The sequence below is a fragment of the Ranitomeya variabilis genome, chromosome 1, assembly GCF_051348905.1.
Source record: "Ranitomeya variabilis isolate aRanVar5 chromosome 1, aRanVar5.hap1, whole genome shotgun sequence".
Lineage (NCBI taxonomy): Eukaryota > Metazoa > Chordata > Amphibia > Anura > Dendrobatidae > Ranitomeya > Ranitomeya variabilis.
In genome coordinates this window covers 837,004,593-837,026,267 of record NC_135232.1, presented here as the reverse complement: position 1 = coordinate 837,026,267, position 21,675 = coordinate 837,004,593, and the positions used below count along the sequence as shown (strand labels likewise).

The 21,675-nt window shown below is 44.2% G+C and overlaps 1 protein-coding gene across 8 annotated transcripts in view; it reads left to right on the top strand.

Annotated features, from left to right (window-relative positions):
* WDFY3 (WD repeat and FYVE domain containing 3) overlaps window positions 1-21,675 on the top strand; it is a 339,686-nt gene that overhangs the window by 84,776 nt on the left and 233,235 nt on the right. For 7 of the 8 annotated variants that reach the window (XM_077275801.1, XM_077275807.1, XM_077275803.1 and 4 more), the window contains one exon: window positions 16,008-16,118. The exons of the other annotated variant lie outside the window; for it this stretch is intronic. The gene's annotated coding sequence lies outside the window, so the exon portion shown is untranslated. The remainder of the gene's footprint in view (window positions 1-16,007; window positions 16,119-21,675) is intronic. 8 annotated transcript variants of the gene reach the window in all.

The following is a 21,675-nucleotide window of genomic DNA, read 5'->3' as shown; positions in this document are numbered from 1 at the left end:
CGCCCCCCCAGGTGAGTATAATCTAACCTCTTTTTCTCATCTTTCAGGATACATCGGGGGCTTATCTACAGCATTCCAGAATGCTGTAAATAAGCCCCTGATGCCGGTGGGCTTAGCTCATCTTCCATTTTGGGGGTGACAGGTTCCCTTTAAGCAATTCCTTAGTTACTTTGAACCAAAAGGAGTCCCCTGATATGTAAGGATCCCCTTAGTGTCCAAGGCAGTTGAACATGGGAAAACAGCTGCTGGGCTATACGTTTAGCCGAGGTGTGGCAAAGCGGAATTGCCTCCAGGTAACAGGTGGCATAATTTACGACCACAAGTATGTGTTGGTGGCCACAGGAGGATTTTACTATTGGCCCCCACCAGATCCATAGCAGTCTGCTCAAAAGGTATGTCTATAATAGGCAGAGGTACCAATCGACTCCGGAAATTTGCAGTGGGTGTGGTAAATTGATATTCTGGACACGACTCGCAAAACCTCTGTGCCTCGGCATAAATCTCAGCCCAAAAGGACTGTTGTAAAATATGTTCTTGCGTTCTTTTTAACCTCTAAGTGCCTACTCAGCGTGTGTGTGTGTGTGTGTGTGTGTGTGTGTGTGTGTGTGTGTGTGTGAGCTATCTTGAGCACACTCCAATGGTAGAATTGGGGCACTAACAGCTGTTTCTCTACTTCGTCGCTGATTTTGTCCACACTATATAGCAAATCCTGATTGTCCATCAAGCATGGAAACCCGCCTCAGCACCCGTTTACTGAGCCACCCAATTTATTTCTGTCACACTTTCTCGAGCTCAGGTCAGAGTGGAATACTGAAGCTGGGTTGATCCAAATATTTCCCAGGACACTTCTAGCTCCAGGATAGATGGGGTCTCTTCAACTTCTCCTGCCAATACCTCTAGGGGAAACCTATCTGGCTTAAACTCTGTCCCTAGGTTGGTAACCCCTACAGCAAGTCTCCCTGACTTGGGATCTTCAGGTTTAGCACCCGGATAGACCTTTACCCTGGGAGGGTTAACTTTACTCTCCCACAGGGAACAGAACATGGACATGTCTCTTCCCAAAACAATCCATTAAGGAAGTGTCTTCACGACTCCCACCACGTTTAACCTTTTTTAACTGGGTGGAAAAAGTAACCTCCCCTGTCGGATACTCTCGGATGTCTCAAGGTATACAAACAACCCCAACATTTCACCCATTGGGGTTGTCCCAGGCAACCAGTGACGCATGGACAAGTGTCGCTAGTCTCCCTGAGTCCAAGAGAGCCTCTGTCCGGTGCCCGTTGACGTGTACCTGGCACAGTTTTGGTTCACCTTGTGCAGTGTCTGCATTTGCGTTGCAGACAGACTGGGCATACATTGACACCGGTCTAGTAAACACGCAGTCCATGGTTCTGCAGGGGACAGTTAGCAGCCACATGACCTAGTCCTTTGCACCACCAGCACCTGATAGCGATGGCAGCGCTAGTCCTTGAGACTGATATTTAGGGGAACTGGTCTCCTGCCACCCTCACTCCGAGGTACCCCCTCAGTATGGGCTTGGTTCTGACTGTCCCCAGCAGATGATACTTTCCCAGTCTCCTGGGTTTGCATGGGCCAGTGTGATACCTGCAGTGGGGCATAGTACCTTATGAAGTCCTGGCTGGCTGTAGAATGCTCAATCAGGCTAACCACCTGGTCTAGGTTACCCGGGTCCCCTTGCCCTACTTAACGTTGTATGGCTGCTGGCAGAGTTTGCACCAACCGGTTAACTACCGTCTCTACCATTTGGGCTGGGTTTAAGGTCTCACGCTGGAGCCACTTTTTGACTAACTGTAGCAAGTCATAAGCCTGAGACCTAGCGAATCAGGTCTCCACAAAAGACCACTGGTACACACATGGTGCCCGAACATAAGTTTTAACCCCCAGCCGGGCAAGGATCTCACCTTTTTGGGTTTCTCATAGTCCTGGGCATCCTCCTGACATAGGTAAAAGTAGGCCTTCTGGGCATCTCCTATCGGGAATGGGGCTGTTGTGAATTTACCTTTTGGCTCCCTCTAGTGGCTACTATTGATTTTACTCTGGGTATGTCTATCATCCCTTGTATGCTCACCTGGGTCGTTAGGTCAGGGGTGTTGCTATATAAGCTCCCTGGACCTTCAGTTCAATGCCTGGCAACGTTGATATCAGAGCTAACCTGTAGTGCTCTTGTCTACTGATCCTGGTTCCTGCGTGATTAAGCTAAGTCCGCTTTCTTGCTTTTTGCTATTTGTTTTTGTTTGCATTTTTGTCCAGCTTGTTCATTATCTGTATCCTTTCCTTGCTGGAAGCTCTAGGGAGGCTGGAGTTCTCCCCCCGGGCCGTTAGACGGTTCGGGGGTTCTTGAATCTCCAGTGTGGAATTTTGTTAGGGTTTTTGTTGACCATATAAGATATCTTACTACATTCTGCTATTAGTAAGCGGGCCTCTCTTTGCTAAACCTAGTTCATCTCTGTGTTTGTCATTTCCTCTTACCTCACCGTTATTATTTGTGGGGGCTTGTATCCTACTTTTGGGGTCTATTCTCTGGAGGCAAGAGAGGTCTTTGTTTTCCTCTTCTAGGGGTAGTTAGTCCTCCGGCTGGCGCGAGACATCTAGCGACCAACGTAGGCATGTTCCCCGGCTACTTCTAGTGTTGGCGTTAGGAGTAGATATATGGTCAACCCAGTTACCACTGCCCTATGAGCTGGATTTTTGTACTTCGCAGACTTGCTGATATCTCTGAGACCCTCGCCATTGGGGTCATAACAGTTTGCCAGGCCTAAATTTATTCTATCTGTAACTTTGATTTGCTCACTGTCATCGTATCCTGTCATGGCGTTTGTGGACTCAGGTGCTGCCCTGAGCCTTATGGATCTGTCATTTGCCAAGCGCTGCGGATTTGTGCTTGAGCCATTGGAAAATCCTATCCCTCTTAGGGGTATTGACTCTACGCCATTGGCAAAAAATAAACCGCAGTTTTGGACACAGGTTACCATGTGCATGACTCCCGAACATCGGGAGGTAATACGTTTTCTTGTGCTACATAAAATGCATGATTTGGTTGTTTTGGGTTTGCCATGGTTACAGACCCATAATCCAGTCTTGGACTGGAAGGCTATGTCAGTGTCAAGCTGGGGCTGCCATGGAATTCACGGAGATTCCCTGCCCTTGTCTATTGCATCTTCTACGCCTTCGGAAGTTCCGGCGTATTTGTCTGATTATCAGGATGTCTTCAGCGAGTCTAAGTCCAGTGCACTGCCTCCTCATAGGGAATGTGACTGTGCAATAGATTTGATTCCTGGCAGTAAGTTTCCTAAGGGGAGACTGTTTAATCTGTCGGTACCTGAACATACCGCGATGCGTTCATATATCAAGGAGTCTCTTGAGAAGGGGCATATCCGTCCTTCTTCCCCTCTTGGTGCGGGATTCTTTTTTGTGGCCAAAAAGGACGGATCTTTGAGGCCTTGTATTGACTATCGGCTTTTAAATAAGATCACTGTCAAATTTCAGTATCCTTTGCCGCTGTTGTCAGATTTGTTTGCCCGGATTAAAGGTGCCAAGTGGTTCACCAAGATAGACCTTCGTGGTGCGTACAACCTTGTGCGCATTAGGCAGGGCGATGAATGGAAAACCGCATTCAATACGCCCGAAGGTCATTTTGAGTACTTGGTGATGCCATTTGGGCTCTCTAATGCACCTTCAGTTTTTCAGTCCTTCATGCATGACATTTTCCGGAAGTATCTGGATAAATTTTTGATTGTTTATCTGGATGATATTCTGGTTTTTTCTGATGATTGGGACTCGCATGTGGAGCAGGTCAGGATGGTTTTTGAGATTCTGCGTGAAAATTCTTTGTTTGTAAAAGGCTCAAAGTGTCTCTTTGGTGTACAGAAGGTTCCCTTTTTGGGGTTCATTTTTTCCCCTTCTGCTGTGGAGATGGATCCAGTCAAGGTCCGAGCTATTCATGATTGGACTCAACCCTCGTCAGTTAAGAGTCTTCAGAAGTTCTTGGGTTTTGCTAACTTCTACCGTCGTTTTATCGCAAATTTCTCTAGCGTTGTTAAACCGCTGACGGATATGACCAAGAAAGGCTCTGATGTAGCTAACTGGGCTCCTGCTGCCGTGGAGGCTTTCCAGGAGTTGAAACGCCGGTTTACTTCGGCGCCTGTTTTGTGCCAGCCTGACGTCTCACTTCCCTTTCAGGTTGAGGTGGATGCTTCGGAGATTGGGGCAGGGGCCGTTTTGTCGCAGAGAGGCCCTGGTTGCTCTACTATGAGACCTTGTGCCTTTTTCTCTAGGAAGTTTTCGCCGGCAGAGCGAAATTATGATGTGGGCAATCGGGAGTTGTTGGCCATGAAGTGGGCATTTGAGGAGTGGCGTCATTGGCTCGAGGGTGCTAAGCATCGTGTGGTGGTCTTGACTGATCACAAAAATCTGATGTATCTCGAGTCTGCTAAACGCCTGAATCCTAGACAGGCCCGCTGGTCATTGTTTTTCTCCCGTTTTGACTTTGTGGTCTCGTATTTACCAGGTTCTAAGAATGTGAAGGCCGATGCTCTGTCTAGGAGCTTTGTGCCTGATGCTCCTGGAGTCGCTGAACCTGAGGGTATTCTTAAGGAAGGAGTTATCTTGTCAGCTATTTCTCCAGATCTGCGACGTGTGTTGCAGAGATTTCAGGCTGGTAGGCCTGACTCTTGTCCACCTGACAGATTGTTTGTGCCTGCTAAATGGACCAGCAGAGTCATTTCCGAGGTTCATTCCTCAGTGTTGGCAGGGCACCCGGGAATTTTTGGCACCAGAGATCTGGTGGCCAGGTCCTTTTGGTGGCCTTCCTTGTCAAGGGATGTGCGGTCATTTGTTCAGTCCTGTGGTACTTGTGCTCGAGCTAAGCCTTGCTGTTCTCGTGCCAGCGGGTTGCTCTTGCCCTTGCCTGTCCCGAAGAGACCTTGGACACACATCTCTATGGATTTCATTTCGGATCTTCCAGTGTCTAAGGGCATGTCTGTCATCTGGGTGATATGTGATCGTTTCTCCAAGATGGTCCATCTGGTTCCTTTGCCTAAGCTGCCTTCCTCTTCTGATCTGGTTCCTGTGTTCTTCCAGAACGTGGTTCGTTTGCACGGCATTCCTGAGAATATTGTGTCGGACAGAGGATCCCAGTTTGTTTCCAGGTTCTGGCGATCCTTTTGTGGTAGGATGGGCATTGATTAGTCGTTTTCCTCCGCTTTTCATCCACAGACTAACGGACAAACGGAACGAACTAATCAGACTCTGGAGGCGTATTTGAGGTGTTTTGTCTCTTCTGATCAGGATGATTGGGTGACCTTCTTGCCGTTGGCTGAATTTGCCCTTAATAATCGGGCTAGTTCTGCCACCTTGGTTTCGCCATTTTTCTGCAACTCCGGTTTCCATCCTCGTTTTTCCTCGGGACATGTGGAGCCTTCTGACTGTCCTGGAGTGGATTCTGTGGTGGATAGGTTGCAGCGAATCTGGAATCATGTGGTGGACAACTTGAAGTTGTCACAGGAGAAGGCTCAGCGTTTTGCCAACCGCCGCCGCGGTGTGGGTCCCCGACTTCGTGTTGGGGATTTGGTATGGCTGTCTTCTCGATTTGTTCCTATGAAGGTCTCCTCTCCCAAATTTAAGCCTCGATTCATTGGTCCTTACAGGATATTGGAGATCCTTAATCCCTGGGTACCTATCTTTAACATTGGGAACACAGGGAAATGCGTTGTATGCGGATGCATCCTCATGCGGCGATTTGATGTGTGCGGCGACCACACGGAAACGCAAAATTTAGCGTTTTTGTGCGGTTGCCGCACACGTCAATTCGCCGCATGCGAACGCATCAGCATACAGCGCATGTCTCTGTGTTCCCAATGTTAGAGAGGTACACTGGACGCATACAGAAGTAGGCGGAGCTTTAGTGAGGAAGAAGGGAGGAAGTACACAGCCATCTGCAGCCCTCCTGAACGCAAATGTGAACACGGCCTAAGTGGCATGTATTTATTCCCCAGCATAACATTGACTTATTGTGAGCAGGACGTGTTATACAAGGGAGGGAGACACTCCTCCCGCAGAGGAAGCCAGAACAGGCTTTCTCCTGTGAGACATTTAAAGATACACAGCCCTGCTCGTCATTACATGTCTCACAGTAGAAAGTCTGTTTTGACCCTCTGGGCCAGAGTTCTTTTATTTTTTTTCACTTCCAGAGTACCTCCTGCTTGCACTTGGTCAACATCATGCAGGAGAAAAATTACACGCCCCAGAGAGATCTCTGCTAACAACCCTTTCATCTTGTCAAAAATTAAAATCTAAACTTTTTAATTTTTTATTTCTGTTGCAGAGATATTAACTTGTAAAGTACATTTTATTCAGCTGTGCAGACACTGTTCCATAAGGTGGCCAATTTAACATGCTATAATTGGTGAAAGGCCGCCTTTTAAAAAAAAAAAAAAAAGCCTGGTATAGGTCAAGCTCAATATAGGTGAGTAAATGCGCCTGTATAGTGATGGAGACAGGTGCGGAGTGCCCCAGTGGCAATATAATATAATGGAGTGTCTGTGTAGAAAATATGTTGATATGCATCAGTGTCAGTGCACACTATGTAAACTTATGAGACCCATTAAGAAGTACCTTGAACACCAAAGTACTGGATGGAGATCTCGAATGATGGCACATCTGCCCCGACGCGCGTTTCGGTCCTACCTTCATCAGGGGACATTAGTAAAGAATTGGCGTCACAATCCGGAAGAGATCACATATAACAGCATATTAGTACAAATATAGATATGTATAAACATGGATAGTTGGAAAAAATAAACATACCGTAATACTTCCTGTTTATTGCATGTGATCGTATGAGCTCTGGGGATAAGTTGGTAAACATGGGCTGACAATAGGTTGCTGAGAATTGTTGGCAGTGTATGGAGAATGGCAGTTAGTCATTGTGTACTATGGAGTCTCCTTGTGCATATATATAATGAATAAAAATACTGCTTTTATTTACTCTGGCTGATCTTATCCCTCACTGCTTATTAGGATAGAAAACCACAAACCTACTTAGTTGTTTCATGGCAATATACAGTGTGTGTGTGTGAACCACATTATGGGATTACAAATATGGCCATAATGTGTAAAACTGGGTCATGGGATTGATAAGTAAAGGTTCTGGCTCATCTATTTTTCCACACTTGGATTTTTAAAAAAAATGGCCAATAATAAATGTACTGTAATATCCCAATTTTTAGGGTTGAGCGAGCACTAAAATGCTCGTTACTCGCACCGAGCAATTCCTAATGCTCGGCTGCTGGTTTCGAGTAACGAGTATAATGGGAATCAATGGCAGCAAGACAGGGACGCCACACAGGGAGAAATGGTGGTGGGTGGGAACAGAGTACCTAGGGATGGCTGCCACCATGAATCGGTGGAAATCCTCCATGTCTACAAGCCTAAACGGCAACATTTCCACGGAAAGAAGCCTGGTTAGCGTTTGGGCCTGTCTGTGTGTGGCTGGGAACTTTCTTTTTTGTTTTAACAAAGCCTGGGGTAGGTACAGCTTAAAACTCTGCTGAAACAAGTTTTTGAAAGTGCCTGTCAATGGTGCCTCAGAATGTGCAAGGACAGGTGCAGGGTGGAAATCATCTGAGTCAGTGTCATGGATGAGATTGGGAAGCATCTAACATAGGGAAAGAGGCAGTGGTGTCACCTGCTAGCACTAGTCTTGTACCCAGGCGTTCTGCCCACCAAGTCTGGTGCTTAGATGGCATGTTCTTGATCATGCTGGTGGTGGTTAGGCTCTTAGTGGTCAGGCCTCTGCTGATCTTGGCATGGCACAGGTTGAAAATTACCATTTTTTTGTCTCAATACTCTTTAAAAAAAAAAAAAAAAAAACTCTCACACTTGGGAACACCTAACTCTTTGACAGAGAAATTTACCAGTGTCTGTGCTCTTTGCAACAGTTGCCCGCCTTCTCTCTCTGGTCACCCCACTACCTCTCCTGCCTGTTTCGGTGCTTCCAATTCCTCCCACTCAGTGCTGTTGGCTGCGCTGTGCATGCCAGCTTCCCAGGTAGGGTCAGTGACTTCATCATCCACCACCTCCTTTTCCACCACTGCACCATGATCCTCCTGACTTGGTGACTTAACAACAACCTGACTTATGGGCAATGGGGTCACATCATCTACCTCCTTAAACAAAATTTGCCGCTGTTCCCTCCCCACCATCATTTTCTTGTAACTGTGGCTGCTCTTAAGTTTTGTGCATCACTACACCGCATCTCCTCCTGTCCCTCTTAGAACATGCAGGGCCACAATGAAGAAATTATGTAAATAGCTCCTTGGAGTGTCGTAATGTGGGATTACTGGTCCTGACTGTTGGTTGTTAAGACTACGTGTAGAAGACTGGGTGGTGCTGGAAGCATTATCTGCTATCCATCAGACCCCCTGTTCGCACTTGTAAGGCTTCAGAAGTGGTGTTCCGTGCCTGCCTGCAAAGTGGGACAGGAATATGTGTCGTGAATAGGTGTGTTTCTTGTGCTCCAGCAACAGATGTAGTCACACTTACCCCACGTCCTCGACGTCTGCATGCACCATCATCAGCACTTCCACTTCCCTGTTCCTTGCTGCTTGCGTTACGCATTTTCTGATTGCTAGGTCTCTGGAAACCAAGTTTCCGTTATTAATTTAAACTAGTTTTTTAATAAGCCAAAGAATGTGGTCAACTGTAGCAGGCCTAGCAGTTTTTAAAAATTTTAAACCACCGTAATGTTACACAGAGCACATTAAACTGTATGGATGACTAACTGAATCCAGAAAAAAACATTTTGAACAATTTTTTTTCGTTTTATTTAACACTATAATTTAACACTAAGCACGTTAAACTGTATGGATGATGATATAGTCAATTTTTTCACCCCCCCACAAAAAAAATTTAAAAAATGGGGTCACGTGTAGCAGATACATATTTAGTAATGGACTGCAAAGCCTTAAGCCCTGCCTTTTTTCTGTATTCTGGCAGTCTCTCTGCTCCTGCTCGGCTAAATGCTGAATGTATCTGATACAGCAAAGCACAGGATTATCTCTTAGAATGACTGTTAGTATGATAATTCACCACATAATCCGCACCTATATAAACACTAAAAGACTCTGATAGTTAAACTGTGTGCACACACAGGCCTGGATAACTGCTCTCTCCCTCCAATCAGAACTGTCCCTGAGCTGTGCAATGGCTTCAGTGAGCCGAGCATGATGGCGCCTGTCCTTTTATATCCTCTGATGAGGTAATGCGGCCAGCCAATCACAGTAATGCCACAACCAATATGGCTTTACTTTCTTTTGATAATAAATAATGCAATATCTGTACATGTTGCACCTTTCTTCTTTACTGAATACTCCTTGACCTCACTTTAGGGCTGGTGTCCATTCATACTTATCTCCGATATCCACCGCATCTACAGGGCCCTTTTGATTATCATACTGGTAATATGGATTGTATTCCAGTACCAATTTTTGGCCAAAAATCAGGTTGTAGTGCAATATGCGCAAGTTTAAATTGTTTTTCGTTTTGACTAGATTTTTGTATTTGTTACTTAATAACTATTTATATTGGTTGCACTTCCTAAATGTAAACATGTACGTGTTTTGTCTCTTTCCACTTTTTTTTTAAATATCATTTGTCAAACACATGCTTTTGTTAGCTCTCCATCAGTATACACGTGATGCCCGCTACATTATTAGTTTTTGGCGTATTAAGTTAATAAATGGCTTTAACCTTTGTAATGACAGACAATTTTAACCTTAATGACCAGGTCAAATTTTATTAAATCTTACCAGCGTCACTTCATGTGGGAAGAACTCCGGGATGTTTCGATAGATCCCAGTGATTCCGAGATTTTTTTTTTTTGCTTTTTTCCCCGTGACATATTGTATATTACCATATTTTTGCCCCCCCCCCCCAAATTTGGGTGGAAAACGGAGGTGTTTCCTCTAGTCAGAATGTACCTACAATTAGCGTGATGGAATGCAGGAGTGGGGCGATTCTTCTGGTGATCCAACGCTGCAGGTTGGTGTGGTGCGGCAAAAACGGTGGTGCTGGGGCTCCAGTGACATTTTGTGAAAGCCCGGAGCCCCCGCACTTCCATTGCCTTGATGCTGTGGCCTCCGGGAAAATGGCCGCCGGAGGCACTGCATGCGCAGATTAAGATCTTGGCAAAGAGATGGGGTGCGTCTTATAGTCCAAAAAATACGGTATGTTAGTGGTCACTTTAGGTCGATGTGCATTGCGTCTAATTATGCAAATATCAGAAGTTTGACCAAAACTTAGAAAAATTTGTTAAACCTGAACTTTGGAACACAGCTGTAGCTGTGTACTATACATATTGGAAGGCGGAGGGGCAGCACGGTGAGCAGCGGGGACCAAGGTGTGAATGCAAATAACATTATCACCCCAATGCGAAAAATGTACAGCAACGCCTCAGTGTAGAGTGAGGATCTACCTGATTGTCTAATACTGGAGGCTTGCTTTAAATGGATTAGGAGTCCTGTTGCTGATGACTTTTTTGTAATGGGCAGATTAGCTGTTAAACCATCCAGTTTGGCTTAAGGGTATGTGCACACGTCCGGATTTCTTGCAGAAATTTCCTGAAGAAAACCGGAAATTTTCTGCAAGAAATCCGCATTTTTTTTTTGCATTTTTTTTCGCGTTTTTTTTAAAGCATTCTGCAAGCGTAATTAGCTTGCAGAATGCTAAAGTTTTCCAAGCGATCTGTAGCATCGCTTGGAAAACTGACTGACAGGTTGGTCACACTTGTCAAACATACTGTTTGACAAGTGTGACCAACTTTTTACTATAGATGCTGCTTATGCAGCATCTATAGTAAAAGATAGAATGTTTAAAAATAATAAAAAAAATAAAAAAAATGGTTATACTCACCCTCTGCAGACAGCCGATCTCCTCAGCGGCGTCCGTTCCTATAGATGCCGTTGTGGTTCAGGACCTTCGATGACGTCGCGGCTTGTGATTGGTCGTGTGAGTCACATGAGCGGTCACGCGACCAATCACAAGACAGCGACGTCATCACAGGTCCTGATCCACACCATCTATAGGAACGGAAGAGAGAGCATGCACCGGAGAGGCGGGAACACTTCGGGGGCCATCAGAGGGTGAGTATATCACTATTTTTTTATTTTAATTCTTTTTTTTTACCAATTATATGGTGCCCAGTCCGTGGAGGAGAGTCTCCTCTCCTCCACCCTGGGTACCAACCGCACATAATCTGCTTACTTCCCGCATGGTGTGCACAGCCCCGTGCGGGAAGTAAGCAGATCAATGCATTCCTAGGTGTGCGGAATCCCCGCAATTCTGCATTTTTAATGAACATGTTGCTTTTTTTTCCGCAATGCGATTTTTTCGCGGAAAAAAATGCAACATTTGCACAAAAAATGCGGAATACCCTGTAAATAATAGGAGGCATATGTAAGCGTTTTTTTCGCGTTTTTATCACGTTTTTATAGCTAAAAACGCAAAAAAAAACGCAAAAAATCCTGAACGTGTGCACATGGCCTAAAAGTTGATAAAGGGAATCTGTCACTGAGTTTTGTTTTTTTTAACCCTTATTCTGTTGGTGTCACTTACTGCTGTTTTGATAAAAATCACAAATCACAATTTTGTCTGCCGCAGATCTAGCGGTTCTCTAAATTCTGAGCTCTGTATAACCCCACCCACACCACTGATTGGCCTCTTTCTGTGTACACTGTGCATAGGTAGAAAGCTGCCAATCAGTGGTGGGGGTGGGGTTATACAGAGACAGTAAGTATGGAGGACTACATGGCAGTAGGTTTAGTAGTCCTCTCTTGATAATCTCCTTCTGATAAAAGTGATTTTATCAAAACTTACAGCTCAGTAAGTGACATATCATTGGAATCTGTTTATCTGTCTGTACATTATGCTGATCTCAGATTAGATGGCAAAAACTGACAGATTCCCCTTTAAAAAAGAAAATCAAAGCATTATGTTTGGTAAATTTCTTGTATTCAGGAGAGGACAATTTTTCCTCCCTTTCCCAACATCCTTCTTTTAGGTTTTATATTTTTTTTCATAAAAGGGAAGAGACTCCAGTTTTTTTTTTGTAAAATGAATCTGTCAGCAGTTTTTGCAGTTAAATCTGAAAGCAGTGTAATGTAGTGCCTAAATCCAGGGATGTGTTACTTATTAACCTGTTTGCTGTAGTTTAAATATGATTAGTGTTTTATCAGCAGGAGATTCACTGTCTGACTAGGACGCTGTTATAATGATTGGTGCTTTACCCACTAGGGAACCCTACTGCCTGCACAGAATTCAGAATATTCAGGTAATACCGATACAGGACATTATTTTTATTATCTAATAGCATTGGCCTGAATGAGATATTAGGTAAACCAAAAGCTTAGATAACTATTTTAAATATTATTTTTGGCAGACTTGTTTGGCGTGTAAAACATTTATACTTTCTGATAGCTTTCTGTATTCACTCTGACTAAGGGTATGTTTCCACGGTAAGTAAACGCTGCTTGTTTGACGCTGCAGCGTCAAACAAGCAGCGTCCAGATGTTCCAGCATAGTGGAGGGGATTTTATGAAATCCCGTCTCCACTCTGCGTGGAAAACCGCACGCGGCGGCCCTGCGACTCAGGACATGCTGCGCGTCTTTTCAGATCGCAGCATGTCTGTACACCTTGCGGGGACGCAGCGTCCCCGCAAGGCATATCACAGGGCCCTATGGCGAGGGGTGCGATGATCCCGGATGTGTACTGTACACATCCGGCACCATCGCGTCCCAGAAAGGGGGCGGGGCTTAGCGCCGAGCGGCTTCGCCGCTGCGGCGTAACCGCCGGCCATCCTGAACGTGGAGACATAGCCTTAGGTGTGTTTTCTTCCCAACATCCATTGGGGGGGAGCTTTAATAAAACCGGTGAAATCTAAAAAATTGAAAAGTTTAGCCTGCAGCTGTAATTTTTTTTTTTTTTTTTAGTGCTAGAAGTGCTCGACAAGGAGCAATAGCAGAACTGCAGTAATATAAAAGATGCATAATTAGTATGATACGGTTTGGCAATATGACTGTTCACTCTCCTAAAAAAAAATCTTTGCACATTATTGTGGTACCAGGTGTAACATTCACTACTGTGATTTTCCCCATGAAATGTAAAGTAGATCTATCACCAGATTTCACAATGCAGTCTGGATACATTATTACATAGATCTCTTAGACCTGTTGATCCAGATATGCTTACATTAAAAATCCATGCCTGTATATTATTTTTTAAACATTTTGTCTGGTATTCAAACAAGCATTTTTGGATTTGAATTATACAGCCATTGACTTGGATTTTCAAAGTAAGTAAACCTGTCTCATCAAGTCTAGGAAATCATAACTGGATGATTTTCATTTTTTGTGCCCCCTCTCCACCACATCTTTCTTCCAAAAGCTATACATATATATATATTTTTATATTTATAGCCATATAAGGTTTTTCTTTTTGTAGGATGAATTATAATTTTGAATGACACCATTAATTTTACCATATTAAATACTGAAAAATGGGAGAAGAAAAATGCCGAATGAACCTTCATCTCATACAGTATGTGTTGAAGGAGTGAGACAATACCGTAAAGATAACAGCACTATGAGAGGGGAGCTGCAGATGTGTTTGTAATAAGACAAAGTTCTGCTGTACTGTCCCTCCCCCCACATTGGCTGAATGAGCTGGAAGCTGAAAACGTGTTAGTTGAAATCAGGCACAGCTCTGCAGCAGAGGTGACAGTCCTGTGAGAGGAGAGCTGCAGATGTGTTTGTAATGAGACAAAGATCAGTTCTGTTGAGTGTGATTATAGGTGTCAGTCATTACATGTCTCACATTTGCACCGCCCCTTTCATTTAAAATAAGCTCTGGAGGCAGATTCTCATGCAGATTAGCGTCCGGCCCATAGATCTTATCAGCTAATTTACATATAAGAGATGAAATGTGGATTTATCTGGAATAAGACATCTGCTTACAGATATCAAGATATCATTTTATTCTGCTTCCCATGACATGCATGCCCTTATAGACTGATTAGGAAGGATGATCCTACTGATGGGTTTCCTGATAATAGGGAAAAAACTAACCGGGACAAACAAATATGCAGCACCATAGCGCAGCACTCTGAAGTTTTTGGCTACAGTCTGAAAACATTTTAGTTTTTCTTCCTATGTAAAGGGGTTGACCACTGCGTTTCTTTGGGAGGGTGCAGAAGGAAAACAAGCCTATGGCTATATCAGCCAAAACCTTTAACCTTTTATTCAGCCATAAATCATGGGTAGCAATTTCTTGGCAAGGTGAAATGTCGTTACTTGTTTCTAATTTCTGGCTGGTTTTCATTTATATCCTTATCACTGTATTCAAAAAGTAGGCAGTAATATGTTTATCAAATATTTTATTGATTACATAAATGAACAGCAAATTAAGAACCATATACAACAAAAGGCATGATAAAAATTTAATAAAAGGGGGAGAGGCATGCTCCAATGGAAAAGATGGGCGAGATATCAGACTATTACAGTATATATGCACACATGCAGCAGTAATTCATACATTAAAAAATCTATTGCTATAAATGTATAAAAAGTGTATTTCATATAATGAGGGTATATATTAATAAATAAATATCAAGTGAAAAAGAAGGAAAAGGGGTATATATTTAACACAAAATTCAATACACCATGCCAGATGGCAAAAAGCCCAAAGTAGATGGTTCTGAAGTCCTATAAATGTTACTAGCCATGGGTGCATAAAACAGCCCCCTCACACCGATTCAGTGAGCGTTTCGCTGCCGCTTCGTCAGGGAGTATTTGATATATTTATTTCTGAATACTTCTTGAATACTGTATTTAGGAGTGGGCAACTATATTATTTTTATTTTTTGAATTTCCTTCTGATGTTGGTTGCTGGTTCTCATTTATTCTGTTCTCTAGGCTGATCACTTGTGCTTGAGTTTCTTTCTAAACGCTGCAAAAATAGAAATCGGGCAGATGTATTTAGAGTAATTGGGCAGACCAAGTGGCTTTGGACTCAGTTTGCCGCTGTTCCAGCACTGTCTGTCTTTTTTAGGTGGGCTTTTTGTCTACCTAAAAAGATAACCACCGGAACTAAGGCCAAATGGAGCCCAAAGTGACTCCTTCTGTTATACTGAATTGCTCTCCTAGGGTTCTGTCACAATCCAGTTTTTCTGTGATTTAGATGGAAACCCCAACGCAGTGCTCAGCATCATTAAGGCTCGTTGCATTATTCTCCAGTTGGTGGCAAGTGTGTTTCTTGCTGGTCTAGTCATCCTCGCTGCGGTCTAACCATGAATAGATCCCTTAGGCTGAAATCCTTTAGGTTGGTCATTCCCATCTCTCTATTCGTGAGCATTAGACCTAATATTCATCATTTGGCAAAATTAGTCTTCAGAGTCCCAGAAGCACAATGGCGACCGCTTCACTTGCATTGATTTCCTCTTATTAACTTGGTTCATTGCCTTAAACTATTTGACTTCGTCTTGAAGCTGAAAGCACAAGGAAAACTTGAGCCTGAAGTGTGTTTTGGCAGTGGCTAGTCGTTAATGCTGCGTGATGCAGTCTACAGATTAATTATTAGTTGGCTTTTCCTCTGTCATAGTTCGTGTAGCCTCACTCCCTAGGAAATATGGCTACTTGGACCAGTCTGTGCCATGTCATTGATTTGTACCAGTTAATTAAATGATTGTATCTTGTGGTGTTCATCCGAACAGAATGTGAACACATTCACACACACCTACACAACAACGAAAACATTTTTTCGTTCCTCAGTTTTGGCAATTCCCACCTCCCACGCCAAGTGAATATCTTGATTTTAGGACTCTTAATATAAGACTGCTTCTTCTATGTTTCCATTCTTTAAGAAGTCTGATGGTATGTCATATTGTTATAACTGGTCTAAATGATTTTAATAGTTTTTTTTTTTTTCTTTTCCCCAGAAACCTTTTTCTGATGTCTTTTATGTTCTATGGGAAGTAGAGCAGAAAGCAAGTTTAGCAGTTAGAAGTAGGACCACTGCCATCTGTAGCTTTGATGAGAAGAAATAAAAGGTAATATATTTTAACGATATTGGGGGGTTCTCTTTATGCTGCAGTCTCAGAATCCAGTGTGTCGCGGTCCAAGTACGAACCGTGATGCACGGACCGGCCGCGGGTCTCCTCACCCAAACTTGACAGCCTCCTAGGCATAACTGAGAATGTGAAGTTCAGTCAGTGAATCGCAGTCCACATTCGGACCGTGACACAAGGATATCTGAATGGGGCTTTACTGAATAAACAAAGGGTGTCCAGTCCACACTGTATTTCATACTAGGTGCCCTAGTCATGTGAGACTGATGATCAACAGGGTCCTGGAAGCAGTGGGTGTTTGGTTGCAGACAGCTCATCTATGGACATGACATATGTTCATAGGTATTCATGTGGACCGGTTTCCACCCCCTACATTCGACAGAAACTGCACTCATCAAAGTGACCAATGACCTTCTGACAGCAAAATGTAGCGGTGACCACTCTCTGCTCATTCTTCTCGACCTTTCTGCAGCTTTTGACACTGTTGACCACCCTCTCCTATTCTAGACTCCAGTCACTAGGCATTAAGGACACTGCTCTCTCCTGGTTCTCCTCCTATCTTTCTGACCGCTCCTTCAGTGTTCTGTTCTCCGGCTCCACTTCATCTCCTCTTCCTCTCACTGTTGGGGTACCTCAGGGCTCAGTCCTTGGCCCCCTTCTCTTCTGTTTCTACACAGCCCCAATTGGACAGACCATCAGCAGATTTGGCTTTCAGTACCATCTTCATGCTGATGACACACCACTATACACGTCATCCCCTGACCTTACCCCCCGCTGTACTACAGAACGCCATGACTGTCTGTCCGCAGTCTCCAACATCATGTCCGCTCTCTGTCTGAAACTCAACCTCTCCAAAACTGAACTACTTCTGCTCCCGCCATCTACTAACCTCCCTAAATCTGACGTTTCCCTCTCCGTGGGTGGCACCATAATAACACCCTGGCAGCAGGCGCGCTGTCTGGGTGTTATGTTTGACTCCAATCTCTCCTTCACCTCCCATATACAATCTCTTGCCTGCTCGTGCCGCTTCCTAAAGAACATCTCTAGAATCCACCCTTTTCTCACCATGGAAACAACAAAAACCCTCACTGTCGCCCTGATCCACTCCCGCTTGGACTACTGCAATGCTCTACTAATTGGCCTCCCCCTCACTCGACTTTCCCCTCTCCAGTCCATCCTTAATGCAGGAGCCAGGGTCGTCCATCTGGCTAATCGTTACTCGGATACGTCCGAGTCGTTACATTGGCTGCCCATTCATTACAGGATACAATTCAAAGTACTTGTTCTTATCCACAAAGCTCTCTACAGTGCAACACCCCCTTACATCTCCTCCCTCATTTCTGTCGGCCTAACCTACCACTGCGCTCTGCAAATGACTTTCGACTAACCTCTGTACTAATCCATACCTCCCACTCCCGACTCCAAGACTTCTCCCGTGCTGCGCCAATCCTCTGGAATGCGCTACCCCAAGATATTAGGACCATCCACAATTTTGCATAGTTTTAGGCGCTCCCTCAAAACACATTTGTTTAGAGCGGCCTATCACGTTCACTAATCAAAGTTATTTTATGTTTGTGTGTGTGTAGCCCATTCCCTATCTCCATCTACCCCCCACCCCCTGAAGATGGCTGGACCATCATTGTAAATACATCATTGTAAATACACACCTGTGCTTTGTATCTCCCCCACCTCATTGTAGATTGTAAGCTCTCACGAGCAGGGTCGTCTTATTGTGCTTTAATAATTGTATTGTTAACGTTGTTACTTATGACTGTTGTGTTTGAAACTGTAAAGCGTTGTGGAATATGTTGGCGCTATATAAATAAAGATGATGATTATTATTATTATTATTATTATTATGTGGACCTCAGCTATGGACATGAGATATGTTCATAGGTATTCATGTGGAGTCCTGCCTATGGAAATGGGTATGCAAACTAATAATCCATGTCCTTCTAGGTTTCAGGGATTTTGTTATTGCTGAATTTATTTTCCAAAAATTGTTTTCAATAAAGATTTGCATATATAAGGTTGCGTTTTAACGTCATGTCAGTGTCTTCATCGTAGAAAATGGGATTCGGCATGTGCAGTGTCTGGGCTATTGACGGTATTGATGCAGACAGAATCAGTGTGTGCTCTTTCCGACATATCCACATATATGAGGCAGGCTCCAACACATGGACTGTACACAGGACAATGACCCCATCAGCACATATTATTATTATTTATTATTATTATAGTGCCATTTATTCCATAGCTCTTTACATGTGAGAAGGGGTATACATTATAAAAAAGAAGTAAGATAATCTTAATTAATAGAAGTCACGACTGGTACATGAGGAGAGAGGACCCTGCCCGCGAGGGCTAACAATTTACAAGGGATGGGTGAGCATACAGTAGGCGAGGGTAGAGCTGGTTGTGCAGCGGTTTGGTCTATTGGTGGGTACTGCAGGTTGTAGGCTTGTCAGAAGAGGTGGGTCTTCAGGTTCTTTTTGAAGGTTTCCATGGTAGGCGAGAGTCTGATATGTTGGGGTAGAGAGTTCCAGAGTATCAGAGTATGGGGGATGCTCAGGAGAAATCTTGTATGCGATTGTGGGAAGAGGAGATAAGAGGGGAATATAGAAGATGATCGGAGGTTGCGTGCAGGTAAGTACTGGGAGTCAAGGTCACAGATGTATGGAGGAGACAGGTTGTGGATGGCTTTTGTATGCCATGGTTAGGGTTTTGAACTGGAGTCTTTGGGTAATGGGGAGCCAATGCAGAGATTGACAGGGGAGAGAGGTTGGGGAATAGCGGGGGGACAGGTGGATTAGTCGGGCAGCAGAGTTTAAAATAGATTGGAGGGGTGCGAGAGTTTTCAAGGGGTGGCCACAGAGTAGGAGGTTGCAGTAGTCAAGGCGGGAGATGATGAGGGCATGGACTAGGGTTTTTGCAGATTCTTGGATGAGAAATGTACAGATCCGGGAAATATTTTTGAGTTGAAGTCGGCAGGAAGTGGAAAGGGCTTGGATATGTGGTTTGAAGGAAAGATCAGTGTCAAGGATTTACACCGAGGCAGCGAGCTTGTGGGACTGGGGAGAGTGAGCATCCTTTTACTATGATGGATAGGTCTTTTTGGGGAGTCAAGTGAGATGGTGGAAAGATGATTTCTATTTTGTTTATATTAAGTTTTATAAATCTAGCGAAGAAGGATGAAATAGCAGACAGACATTCTGGGATTCTGGTTAGTAGGGTGGTGATATCTGGTCCAGAGAGGTAGATCTGTGTGTCATAGTTACATAGTTATTAAGGTTGAAGGAAGACTTTAAGTCCATCTAGTTCAACCCATAGCCTAACCTAACATGCCCTAACATGTTGATCCAGAGGAAGGCAAAAAAAAACCATGTGGCAAAGAGTAAGCTCCGCATTGGGGAAAAAAATTCTTTCCTTATGTCGTCGGCATAGAGGTGATACTGAAGGCCGTCAGATTCTATGCGCTGTCCCAGGCCGAAGGTGTAAATATAGAAGAGCAGAGGCCCTAGGACTGAACCTTGCTGGACTCCGACAGATAGGGGACGAGGTGAGGAGGTGGTGTGTGAGTGGGAGACGCTGAATGTCCAGTCTGTTAGGTATGACAAGATCCAGGATGGGGCCAAGTCTGTGATGCCAAGGGATATCATAGGGATCTGTATTAATAGGGAATGGTCCACTGTGTCAAAGGCAGAGGACAGGTCTAGGAGGAGGAGGACAGAGTAGTGTTGCTTGGCCTTGGTGGTTAATAGGTCATTGTTGACCTTAGTTAGGGCAGTTTCAGTGGAGTGGTGTGACTGGAAGCCAGACTGAAAGCGGTCGAAGAGGGAGCAAGAGGAGAGGTGGGAGGACAGTTCAAGATGGACTTGTTGTTTCAGCAGTTTTGAGGCATAGGGAAGAAGTGATATAGGGCGATAGCTAGATACAGAGGATGGGTCAAGAGAGGGCTTTTTGAGGATAGGTGTGATTGAGGCATGTTTAAAGCTTGAGGGGTAGACACCAGTTAATGATAGGTTGAAGAGATGGATTACGGTTGGGATGAAGACTGTGGTGAGGTGTGGGATGGGATCGGGTCAAGTGCACAGGTGGTGAGATGTGATCTTGAGTCTAGAGTGGAGAGTTGATCTTCTGTAATGGTGTAGAAGTTTGTTTTGGAGGAGGAGGGCTGAGCAGTTATGCCACTGCCGTGAGGGTAAGGCACAATGTGAACGTAGTCTGAGATGACAGACCATTTGTCCAGCGACTTTCTACCTTGACCCTCAATAAACATGCATGTTTGACTTGGCCAAGCATGCATATTTATTTAACAGCCGTTTATCTCAAATATCCACCATCTGGGGTTGGTTGGAAGCTCCCCATAAACATTAGATTGTTGGCATTTTCTTTGTAATAGGATTTGCTGACATTAGGGCGCAAATACAAAAACATATTACACCAAATTACTTTCACATAGACTTCTAAGGAGCAATCCTGCATCTGCACAGGTTTCCAATTTCATAGGGACATCCAACTTGATGGTTTCCGTACGAAGAGGTGCCTTTAGGCTATGTGCCCACGTTGTGTATTTCTGTGCGGATTTTTCCGCTCAGGTTTTGAAAAATCTGCAGATAAAACACACTGCGGATTACCCGCGGATTTCCAGGGGATTTCCAGCATTTTTTGTGCGGATTTCACCTGCGTTTTAACACCTGCGGATTCCTATCGAGCAGGTGTAAAACGCTGCGGAATCCGCACAAAGAATTGACATGCTGCGGAAAATAAACCACAGCGTTTCCAGGCGGTATTTTCCGCAGCATGTGCACTGTGGATTTGGTTTTCCATAGGTTTACATGGTACTGTAAACCGGATGGAAAACTACTGCGAATCCGCAGCATCCAATCCGCAGCCGATCCGCAGGCAAATTCGCAACGTGTGCACATACCCTTAAGGTGTTTTTTCATACGTACCTTGTTCTACTAGTGACCTACATCCTTTTCTACTTTGAGAAAGATCTCCCACACAAGGACATTAAGCATAAGGTGTTTTTTTCTGTACCACTGAATAAAGCCAAACAGAAGTGGGGGGGGGGGGGGGGGGGTTCTGTTACCCACATTTGTGTGTCAGCACATTTGAGTGGGAGAAGACACAGATTAGATATTTGAAAACACTTTGACATTGAGGGTGATCATTGAGTAGAACAGGCTGCCACGAGAGGTGGTGAGTTCTCCTTCAATAGAATTCTTCAACCAGAGGCTGGACAGACGTCTGTCTGAGATGGTTTAGTGAATCCTGCATTCAGCAGGGGGGTTGGATACGATGACCTTGGAGGTCCCGTCCAACTCTAACATTCTGGGATTCTACAATGTAAAGTGTATGCTCAGCTTGGGACACTGCTCGTTGACTTTTGTTTTGCTGCATTTTTCTTATATTTCTATACCTTTGTAAATGGATTAAACTCTGCATTATTGAAATGGACAAATGCTTTCATATCTGTCATCCCTACATTGCATGTTGAGCTAGCTGTATGGTTACATAGGGGACTTTTTAGTGG